This window comes from Salmo trutta, chromosome 8, assembly GCF_901001165.1.
Source record: "Salmo trutta chromosome 8, fSalTru1.1, whole genome shotgun sequence".
Classification (NCBI taxonomy): Eukaryota; Metazoa; Chordata; class Actinopteri; order Salmoniformes; family Salmonidae; genus Salmo; species Salmo trutta.
The window spans coordinates 4,634,969-4,646,995 of NC_042964.1; the positions used below are offsets into that span (position 1 = coordinate 4,634,969).

Genomic DNA, 12,027 nt, shown 5'->3' on the forward strand with positions numbered 1-12,027 from the left:
TTAAAGCCATCAAAATGAATTCTAGTTGCCTCTTCGTTAATTCTCCTGCCCCCCCTCCCATTCCTCACGTAACTATAATGGGATTCACTTTCTATGATCTCCGTCCCTCTCTCTGCTCTGATAGACATGAGCCTGCAACTCTCATCTCTGCAGAAATTAATTATGTATTACCTTATAGAGCCGCGCGATGGCTTCTGGAGGAGCTGCAGCACGCCTGATAAATTCAAATACATTTGACGAAGTTATAGAATTACTGCTGTCTGTTCAGAAAGAAATGAAATGATTCCGAATAGTTTACGACATCATTAGAAAGCCTAAAACGTTGGCTAGATGTGGGGTGTAGACCAACAAGGCATAGCCTCCAGTCGGGAACACGCTACAAATCTGTCAGAGAACAAAGAATGCAGACAAAACCTTTTGCAATGTTACAAAGTCTACAGTCGCGGGAAAACACAGGTTGGAAAGCAAATGGCTCCTGCTGAAAAGAGAAGACTAATCTGTAAAATGTAGACTACCAAGATATTTCATCAACTTGCAAATAGTGTTTTACAAAGTAAAACGAGAGAGAGAAAGAAGTAGTGAGAGATGCTTTTAGCGTTAGCGCAAATGCAATCACCAGAGAGTGAGCAGCACATCAGTGGGTGAGTCAGTGAAACTGGAAAGCATTTTTAGGACTATCATGTCCTCCTCGTATTGTAGCCTACACTGTGTCTCCACACACCTAGGATATTTACTGATTCCAGACACTGTCGCTTTCCTTCATCTCAGGTTGTCAGTGTCAAAGTGGCCTGTCATGTCCATCATTTGTGCAGCATTATGGCGCTTTCAAGACAACTGGGAACTCGAGAAAAACGAGGTTGAATCATGAGGTCAGTGATCTTCAGTGTCAGGAAGTCGGCGCTCCAGAAAGAGGCCAGATTTCCGTGTTGGATGACCGTTCACAACGCGAATGGGATGTATTATAAAGGTTGTTGTTTTTTCTCATGCTATCCATGTAGCTACGTAGCAGTTGAACTATCTCAACGATGAGGTATCCCAGCTACCAATCAGGAATCGGCCCAGAAGCGGCCCTCTTCCGGGGCCGGTGTTGTGCCGAAGATCTCCCCCCTGACTGAATTCTCCCCCCCCCCCCTTCTAATTTCCATAGTTTTGTGGCTAGAGTCAAATACCTTCTGTGGCACACATCAGTCAAATACCTTCTATAGAACAAACTTCATGTCAGGATAGGCAACCGAAATTAATAATTAAATGTATGTGTGTTATATTAAACATAGAGGAGGGAGTCAAATGTTGGCAAACAATCAACATTTCAGAACAACTATAGCTGAATTATTATTCTTACACTTTCAAAAATACTAGTCGAATAAGACATGAGAGAGATGACGAATTTTGGAAAAGAGATTTATTTAGCGGATTTAAGTACGGGCGACATGGGCAGCCACCAGTGGCGGCAACTTGCCGGGGCGGCACAGGGCACCCCCGGGTGTAGACGAGGGGGGGGGTTCGCACAGGGCCCCCCGGGTGTAGACGAGGGGGGGGGGTTCGCACAGGGCCCCCCGGGTGTAGACGAGGGGGGGGGGTTCGCACAGGGCCCCCCGGGTGTAGACGAGGGGGGGGTTCGCACAGGGCCCCCCGGGTGTAGACGAGGGGGGGGGGTTCGCACAGGGCCCCCCGGGTGTAGACGAGGAGGGGTTCGCACAGGGCCCCCCGGGTGTAGACGAGGGGGGGGGTTCGCACAGGGCCCCCCGGGTGTAGACGAGGGGGGGGTTCGCACAGGGCGCCATGCAAGCTAGAACCGCCACATACACTTGGAACAAAGAGCCAAACCGAAAAATGTAGACAAAAATGCTTTCTGCTATTAAGATCAGTGAAATGGAGGCTAAACTGACAACGGAGTGAAGAGTAGAAATCTCAACAAGCAAGTCGATTTATGGCACAACACCGGAACTGATTGAATCGGCCTGAATCCAAACGAATGACGGCCCATTTCTGTCTACCGGAATTCAGCCGACTTTGCCGGCATTTTACCAGAATCCACCCAATGTAGTTTTAAATAAATGTATACAAAATTACCCGATTTAGACATTTTAAATATTACACATCCACACATTTTTTTAAAATATTTGTATTTATTTTTGACCCCCTTTTCGTCATATCCAATTATCTTGTCCCATCGCTGCAACTGCTGTACGGTCTCGGGAGAGGAGAAGGTCGAACGTGGTCGGAGGAAACACCGTACACCTGGTGACTGTGTCAGCGTGCACGAGCCTGGCCCGCCACAGGAGTCGCTACAGTGCGACTGGACCAGGACACCCCGGCCGGCCACACCCTCCTCTAACCCGGACAACGCTGGGCCAATTGTGCGTCGCCTTATCGGTCTCCTTGTCGCGGCCGGCGCATCGGTAGCAACGCAGTGCTGCGATGCATTGTCTTAGACCGCTGTGCCACTCGGTATGCCCAATCCGCAACGTTTTTAATGCTTATCAATTGCCTTGCACACAGTATCAAAATACTAAAATACTACTTAAACCTCTTAAAGAATTTAATTTAAATGTTAATTATGTTTTGGGATCACAGAAACAATGAGAAAATATGGAAGAAAATAAATAAATAATGAAATGTTAATTATATAAAACAGCCCGTGTAATCATCTGCCAGAGAGTAGCCCCAATCGGCCCGAGCCCCAAGTAATACATTTGGGCCAGATAACTCACACCGGAATCGGCCAGAGCCTCAAGTAATACATTTGGGCCAGATAACTCACACCGGGATCAGCCAGAGCCCCACGTAATACATTTGGGCCAGATAACTCACACCGGAATCGGCCAGAGCCCCAAGTAATACATTTGGGCCAGATAACTCACACCGGAATCGGCCCGAGTCCCAAGTAATACATTTGGGCCAGATAACTCACACCGGAATCGGCCAGAGTCCCAAGTAATACATTTGGGCCAGATAACTCACACCGGAATCGGCCCGAGTTCAATCCCCGCATCCTAGCCATAAGTAATACTGCCGAAGGCGGCCCAGGCGTCAGCCGAGTCTGATTCTCAGCCGAGTGCCCCGACTCTCGGCCGGAATTGGCCCAGATCCACTGTGTTAGCTGGGATGTGACACAGAGACAAGCCAGCCATCTCCTGCACAACAAGTTCGTGGTCATCCTCGGGTGAGTGCAGCAGTCGTCTGGGAGAGATGGATCATGTGTGATTAACGGATGAAAAGTGTTGATTTTAACACACATCATATGCCTTTCTTTTCATCCAAACCAATTTACAGAGAATCATTAGAGGAAATGTAATCATTCTAGGAAATTGTAAGGATATATTTTGTATAGCCTCTGAAACGTTGCTTGTTGCTTTATGTGTTGGTGTTGAAGTGGAGCGTTCTATGTATAAGGACCTTGTGCAACTTCTCCAGAAGGACATTTATCTGAGCGTGTCACAGCTGAAGACCACAGTAAAGATATCACTGAGCTCTTACAGCAAATGTAATGGCAGAATGGAAGAATGTCGCTTGTTTTGCTCGACCAACACACACTCTACATCTCAGATCAGTGTATAATGAGACACAAGGGAAAATAAGTTGGTTTTCTGAGACACACAGTTTCTTCTCTGGTCCCCCGTGGGAGTTAAAGAAGTCTGTTTTCTGAAACACAGTTTCTTCTCTGGTCCCCAGGGGGAGTTAAAGAAGTCTGTTTTCTGAAACACAGTTTCTTCTCTGGTCCCCAGGGGGAGTTAAAGAAGTCTGTTTTCTGAGACAGTTTCTTCTCTGGTCCTCAGGGAGAGTTAAAGAAGTCTGTTTTCTGAGACACACAGTTTCTTCTCTGGTCCTCAGGGGGAGTTAACCTGTTAGGGCTAGGGGGCAGTATTTACACGGCCGGATAAAAAACGTACCCGATTTAATCTGGTTACTACTCCTGCCCAGTAACTAGAATATGCATATAATTATTGGCTTTGGATAGAAAACACCCTAAAGTTTCTAAAACTGTTTGAATGGTGTCTGTGAGTATAACAGAACTCATATGGCAGGCAAAAACCTGAGAAGATTCCATGCAGGAAGTGGCCTGTCTGACAATTTGTTCTCCTTCTATGGCATCTCTATCAAAAATACATTTACATTTAAGTCATTTAGCAGACGCTCTTATCCAGAGCGACTTACAGTAGTAAATGCATACATTTCATACAACTTCATACATTTCAATTCTGTGCTGGCCCCCCGTGGGAATTGAACCCACAACCCTGGCGTTGCAAACACCATGCTCTACCAACTGAGCTACACGTTACAGCATCTCTGCTGTAACGTGACATGTTCTAAGGCTTTCATTGGCTCTCAGAAGGTGCCAGAAAGTGGAACGAGAGCTCTCCAGTCTCTGGGCGAAAAACAGCAGGAGTTTTTGTGAGTGGTCCTGCTGAGAACAATGACCCTGGAGCGCGCGTGCAAGAGACGACACCATTTTTTTCTTGAACGCTGTTTTCTGAGACAGTTTCTTCTTTGGTCCCTAGGGGGAGTTATCATTTGAACAGGACAGTCTGGTTGAGGGGTGCCGCGTGGTGCGTCAGTTCCGCTCGGACCTCCACCTGGTGAGGTTCTACTTCCTGACGCGTCTCTACTCGGCCTACATGAAGAACATCCTAGCTGACCTCCGCACCGGCCTCAAACCTGACTTCCTGATTTGTCGACTCCTATATCTGGGATGTCTCCAGGTACTTATTTCGGTTCTATTCTATAATCTATTCTATTCTACTGTATTTATTTTGTGCTTGTTCAATGTGGATTACAAACTCTAACCTATACGTTCAGATCTGATATAGGTCTAGTAAAGGGGGAAACCTTCAAACTGACAATGAAGGACATCTCCTTGATTCTGTTAGCTCAATTAAAGAAGAATTCCCAAGAGCTCACTAATCAGATTTTAGTTCAGTCGTATTGTTTTAAAAAAATAGATAATTAGTTTGTCCATTTGAAAGTCTTAAATGTGTCTTGTGACATTTGAATCAGCTCACAGCATCACTCTGGCCACGATGACAACCGTGTAGGCTAGTATTGGCAGTCCTTTAGGGCTGTAGGTCTACACTACTTTACCAACCTTACAGATCTTTCCCAGTAATCACTTGGTTTGCATCGAATTTGATTAAAGTTTAGTCTTGTAGTTGTTGCTGCTCCGTCAGGGTGAGAGAGAGGGAGAGTGAGCGAGCGAGAGAGAGATGAGTGTGTGATTAATTATGTACAGACTGAATGGAATCACTCAAGCTAGAGCCTGAGGGCCCTTTAGTTCTGCCAAAGAGTGGAAAATCAAAAAGGAATCACATAGTTTCGCATCAACCAATTTCTGGCTTGACGATGTTTTCTCTAGTTTAGAGGAGAAATATTGAACTATTTGTCAAGAGGTAGAGCATAGCAGAACTGCAGAAGTGTTCCTATGATATTCGCATTGAATAGCCTAGATTTTTAATCGATTTTAGATGCTTATGGATCAATTGATTCATTTTATTTACATAATCATTTTCTTAAAGATTCCCTTGCATAATTTCTTCCAATGTTTCTGAAGATGTTTTTCGTGAGGGTGTTGATGACATGTCGCTTTCTCTGTCACGTTATGGTCGAAAAATGGGGTTCCACAATACAGAGAGAACCTCCGTAAATTAAACTTAAACGCTAAACTTCTACAGCAGCAGGTTAGCGGACGCCTACACACTGGACTTCTGGTTCCGCCACAGGCTGCAGCATCGGGAGCTTGATGGGATCCACTGGGACGCCCTGCAGCACCAACGAATCACCTGCCTGGAGTCAGAGCACGCTGCCCGGACCTGGGGGAGTGGAGCCGCACCACGGCTCCCCACACTCTGCTCCAGGTGGCCGTTACGGTTATGACATAGTGGGTTACGGGAATGACTGGTTATGGAGTTGGCATAGTTAAGGTTATGACATAGTGGGTTACAGGAATGACCGGTTATGGTGTTGGCATAGTTACGGTTATGACATAGTGGGTTACGGGAATGACTGGTTATGGTGTAGGCATAGTTACGGTTATGACATAGTGGGTTACAGGAATGACCGGTTATGGTGTTGGCATAGTTACGGTTATGACATAGTGGGTTACAGGAATGACTGGTTATGGAGTTGACATAGTTACGGTTATGACATAGTGGGTTACAGGAATGACTGGTTATGGTGTTGGCATAGTTACGGTTATGACATAGTGGGTTACAGGAATTACTGGTTATGGAATTGGCATAGTTACAGTTATGACACTGTGCTGACTACAGTGATGATGGTGATGTGTACTGTAACCTAGTGATGGTGATGTGTACTGTAACCTAGTGATGGTGATGTGTACTGTAGACTCGTGATGATGGCGATGTGTACTGCAGTCTGGTGATGGTCACGTGTACTGTAGTCTGGTGAGGGTGATGGTGATGTGTACTGTAGTCTGGTGAGGGTGATGGTGATGTGTACTGTAGTCTGGTGAGGGTGATGGTGATGTGTACTGTAGTCTGGTGATGATGTGGATGTGTACTGTAGTCTGGTGATGATGGTGACGTGTACTGTAGCCTGGTGATGCTGATGGTAATGTGTACTGTAGTATGGTGATGTGTATTGTAGGAATGATCCTTTGTCTATACAGAGATATTTTTCCTGCCGAAACTCTAACACGTTCTACAAGCGAATACTGGAACAATATTTCTAACATAAGAACGTGGAGAATGGTCAGAGGCGAGCTAAAGAACGTGGGGAATGGTCAGAGGCGAGCTAAAGAATAATCATGTCATATGGGTTGTTATTTTGTGATGTCATTAAAAGTGTTATAAAGGAAATACTGTAACTTGGAAGTATACACACTACATGTACGAGGTCTCCATTCTTTACGTTGTTCATGAAATATAAAATAATATGAAAGTATTTTTGTTAAGATAGGAATGTGATTTTAGGAGCCATGAGATAATTTGTCTCCTATAAACTTTGCACAGTAAGTAGCCACGCCCCGAGTGAGGTCAGAGATGTGTGTCAGCCTGGGGGAACCGTCCCTTTCGACCAGAATACATAAAAGGATTGGTAAAGAAATTAACATTGAGACCAGAACATCGCCAGGCTGCAGATGCGCCTGTGAAGTAGTTTGAACCCTGAATACCAACACGAGGTGGAGAAGAAAACTCCCCTCTCAGATAATCACTGGTACAGCTGATTAGCTGTTCCAAGTCAAATATCTAGAAGGGCTAATTTTAAGTGGTACTATTCTACTACTCTTCTCAATTCACTGTATTCTACTACTCTCATCACCAATGGGAACCGTGGACACGGCTGGCTAGCCTATCTTCCGAAGGAGCATCTTCCAGAGTGAACAACAGTAGAAGACGGGGGAGGGGGGGAATCCTTTTGGACAATCAGAGCCTTACAAGGGTGTCGCTGAAAGGCCCAACACCCTTCCTGACAAGGCCTCGTTCCGACAGAGAAACGACGAACGAAGGTATTCACACGTAAATACATTCATGATTTCTTACTCCAAACGGGAGAATAGTTTCTAAAGTGTATCAAAGATAAAAAAATAGTTTTCTCTCTCTCTGTACTTCCCTCTCCATATCCTTTTGTAAAAAGCCACCATATTGTGTCAGTCCGCTAGGGACCTTTTCCTAATGTATTAAGTGTGTATGTTATTCTGTGTTATCATTTAGTTAGCTAGTAAGTAAATAATTAAACCAATTTGTGTTGTAACTGAATCACAAGTAAGGCTGGGGTTTTTGCAGATGCAAGGAGGTTAGGTACTGTTCATAATGATGATATGATACGAGGTTATGATTAATATGTTGACTGTTTTATGGTTGTGATAGGTAAAGACCTTTTAGAGTTGAATTCGGGACATGCTAACTCAACCTCTCTCATGGTGCCCCAAATCCTAATGAGTTAATTGTTACATGATTCATTTCATCGGGTGACAAACATATCCAGATGATGCTGCGTAATATTTTGCGCAATGATTCTATCGCTATCGGTGTGATCCAGGCATTAGGCTCTTCACCCTGTTGTAAAGAGAATTTATGTGCTTCATTTTAAGAAGATATTTGGCTACTTAAGTTGTGATACAAACCTTATCAAAACATTTAGGCTACATGTGGTGTGCGACTATGATTTGAAAAAGTTGCAAAAAAAATGTTGTTTCTTGCCTTAAGCTGGGCATCATTCACAAGTGATAATATATCATTCACAAGTGATAGGCTAAAATTGTCACCCATCACACTATTCTTGATTTAATCTTGTCTTTACATATACTAAATAATATATATGTGAAATTTGTTTTGATTTAGAATGGTCCATTATCATGCACCTGTCTCGAAACAGGTACAGGGGGGGAAATACATGTCATCTATGCACTTAAATAACGAATGGAAGACACTTTTCCTGTGGTTTATTTTCATGCCAGCCAGGTAGACTATACTCCTGTTGTAAAGAGAAGCAATGTGCTTATATTAGGAAAGTTGAGAAATAAATATAGCAGGCCTAGCCTATAGAAAGCTGATGGGATCCTCCTCTTTTTAATAAAGGCCATCAACTCTGTTTTCTAGAACAATTGCATAGCCTATAAAAATGTTGCGCAAAACGAGCTCATGGACTCTCATTAAGTGTTTGATTAGATTTTCGATTACATTTGCATTGATGTCAGAGTGATTAGAGGGACAATAGAGTGCTGAGTACCAGGCAGTTAGCTAGTTTGGTAGGCTACTAACGACCAGCAGAAGCATCAGAGCTTGGAGAAGCCTAATTACCGTGACTAAACGGCCACGTGGAATTTGACTGCCGTCGTGAATCGTGACCGCCGATGTGACGGTAATACGTTACCTTAACAGCCCAAGTAAGGATACATGTGTTATGTTGCTGTTGAAGTATGAAGCAACTGGCATCATTTCTCTTTCACCTAGTTTACAGAGAAAAGCACCAAGAGTACATTGACCAGCAGCAGCAGATCAGGTCGACGTGGCCCCACCCCAATATCCCACAAAACATTGGTCGTAGCTTAGTCATTAATCACTAGTTTTAATTTCTCATGAATATAATAAAGAGATGCCTATCTAATTATATTGTCCTTTATTTAGACATTTATTTCTAATCATATAATGTTTGTCATTTCACCTTACTTGTTCCACAAAATGCAGGTAGTTCCTCTCTGCTTCCCCTTGTTCACAGCCCTACCCATAGAGTTGTATAGAAGACTACCCATAGAGTTGTATAGAAGACTACCCATAGAGTTGTATAGAAGACTACCCATAGAGTTGTATAGAAGACTACCCATAGAGTTGTATAGAAGACTACCCATAGAGTTGTATAGAAGACAACCCATAGAGTTGTATAGAAGACTACCCATAGAGTTGTATAGAAGACTACCCATAGAGTTGTATAGAATACTACCCATAGAGTTGTATAGAAGACATTTGTGTTCTAGTTGTCTTCTGTGTGTTCTGTTAAATCCTGTGGTGCTACCGTTCTACATCACTGACGGGTTTCAGGATTCATCTACTGCGCTCTTCCTCTCGCTCTGTAGTTCACGGCAGGAACAAGAGGCCGCCTCAGGACGATGTCATGTTTCATCACAACCAACGGAATATTCCTCAATTTACAGGTACAACAGTTTGAAATGGTGTCCTCTCATCTTCTCTCTGCACTGATATCAATAGGCAGTGTAGTGGATTCCTGTCAGGATTCTGCTTTCACCTGTCCAATTCTATCACGTCAGTGCAGACAGAGGACAGGAGGAGAGGAAGCCACTAAACTTTTGAGATGCACTTGTAGTGATATAGCTATTAGGTTTACTCAGTACCGCTTTCTTCCGATGACCCACTGTCACTCCTGATGTGGAGGTAGAACAGACCAGACCAAACGATACCAGAACCACCCCAGCATACCCCTGCAGCCAAATGGCACCTGGTCACTAACAAAGGAGTATTGTCCCGAGTATGAAAAGGAAATGTAAGCATGGAGGATCTAGTGTATTCAGCAGGGGTTGTCAAACAGAGCTAACCTGCATCGTGTCATTTCTGCCCTCTTAAAGAGACCGTATGATCAGAACCCACCAATACAGGAATAATTCTACTTACAACTCCAAAAAATGTAATAATTATCGGATGTAAATTAGCTTCATTAGTTTCAACATTTACATTGATGTGTAAACTGAAATGTTGATTAATGTGCATTGTCCCTGTGTCAACTAAATTGCTAAAACCAAGTCATATCCCTACTGAAGCAGTTGATTAATATTTTCTTCCATCAGGTGTTGCTGTATGACTGATTTATATGTTCCACCATGTCAGAGACATGCTAACTGAGCTTCTTATTATTGATTGCAACAACAACAACAAAAAAAGTCACAAAAATTACTTAAGTGGAATAATCAAACTCTCATTCAGAGGAGAATCCCATAGCTTCACCTGGATTCTGTCTGATAGTCATAATGATGACTAACTAGAGCAAAGAAAGAGAGACATAGTGAGATGATGGTGACGTGCATTTTAATCCGCTGAGATCTCCTAGGCTGCGTTTACACAGGCAGACCAATTATTATCTTATTTTTCACTAATTGGTCTTTTGACCAATAACATGAAAGAGATCTGATGTGATTATCAAAAGACCAATTAGTGGGAAAAATATCAGAAATTGGCTGCCTGTGTAAACACAGACTTAAGTTGTGTTCGAATACTCATACTAACCTCACTAACTGTACTATTTCTGACGTGAATTAAAGTATATAGTATTGTCATGACGTTGGCCTTTGGGTAAGGTTTATGACCCCCCCCCATAAATACCTTTCTCCCTTCCCCTCTCTTACTGACCCTACTGAAGGACTGCTGTCCTGTTAAATATAGAGAGTCTGGGAACATCAAACAAATGGGGAAAGGAACCATATTTTGGTAATTAAACCAGTTGGAAATATGCTTGATAACGTAATGAGTATGGATGTCAGTTCATTGTTATCTGTGACATTATGACTGATGACAGGACGACATAAACTGTACCTGGGAAAGTATACACCCTCTAGTTATCAGAGTCACATGGAATTGTTATGCAATTGAAATGTTTGATATTGAAATTGTTTGTTAGGAGATTAAATGTAATTTTAGCTTCCAAATGAGAGATTTGGGTTTTCATAAGGAAAGTGCCCTGCTTGATCAGTGGCCCACCCCTGTGAAGAGGAGGGGTTATAAACGATGAAACACATCCTTCCCCCCTCTCCACTATATAAGCCTTTGACGAAAAGATAACCAGGGTGGTTCCAGTACGTGAGGTCTGCAGCCTCTACGTTAGAAGGACACACATGTCAAGAACAGAACTAAGCCAACCTTGGCGTGAGCTATGGTATGAACTGGTATGAACTTTGAGCTTATTCACTACAGAAGTGATACTTCCTAGCCATTGAGTTAGCAGCGGCCGCTGTCGACGTGGGCTAGGAAAGGACGGACGACGGATCCAGTCTAACAAACAGACGAAGATACCACCACGTATCCAATTTACCACCAGAGACATTCTTCCGAGGACAGGAAGATCTGTTGGCCAACCCGGCCAGCATCTACGACCAATCTACCGAAGCGCAGCTCAGAGTAAATGTTTATTGCATTTTCCTTTTCCAAATGGGCGGTAATTTAGAATGCATAAGATAATGTATTTACGATAGCATAGCTGCTGTTTCTTCGTTCCTAAATCTTCCCGCTCTTTCATTCAAGCCCAACCCCCTTTCCTTTGTGTAACCAGGTTCCGTCCACCAGGACGTTTTCTGTATGACATCATTGGTATTCTGTGTATTTGTAATTCTGTGTGATTAGTTAGGTATTTAGTAAATAAATAATTAAACCCAATTTTGTATTGCTGATTCAACTTGTTAGCCAGGGTTCGTGAAGATAACCAAGAATTTACAACTTTCATTATGAGACTGAAAATAAGTTAAGGGTTAATATTGACTGCTATCGATGTAAAATATTACTAAGTATTTTAAGAGTTTATTCGGAAGATAACAGCTCTATAAACGTTCTTCCGTGGTGCCCCGAC

At 43.2% G+C, this 12,027-nt stretch overlaps 1 long non-coding RNA gene across 1 annotated transcript; it reads left to right on the forward strand.

The window, feature by feature from the left end:
* The first annotated feature begins 4,458 nt into the window (after nucleotides 1-4,458).
* Nucleotides 4,459-6,875, forward strand: LOC115198093 (uncharacterized). Its single transcript, XR_003879172.1, has 2 exons — nucleotides 4,459-4,703; nucleotides 5,670-6,875. It is a non-coding gene; the product is annotated as an uncharacterized LOC115198093 (long non-coding RNA).
* The last annotated feature ends 5,152 nt before the right edge of the window (nucleotides 6,876-12,027 follow it).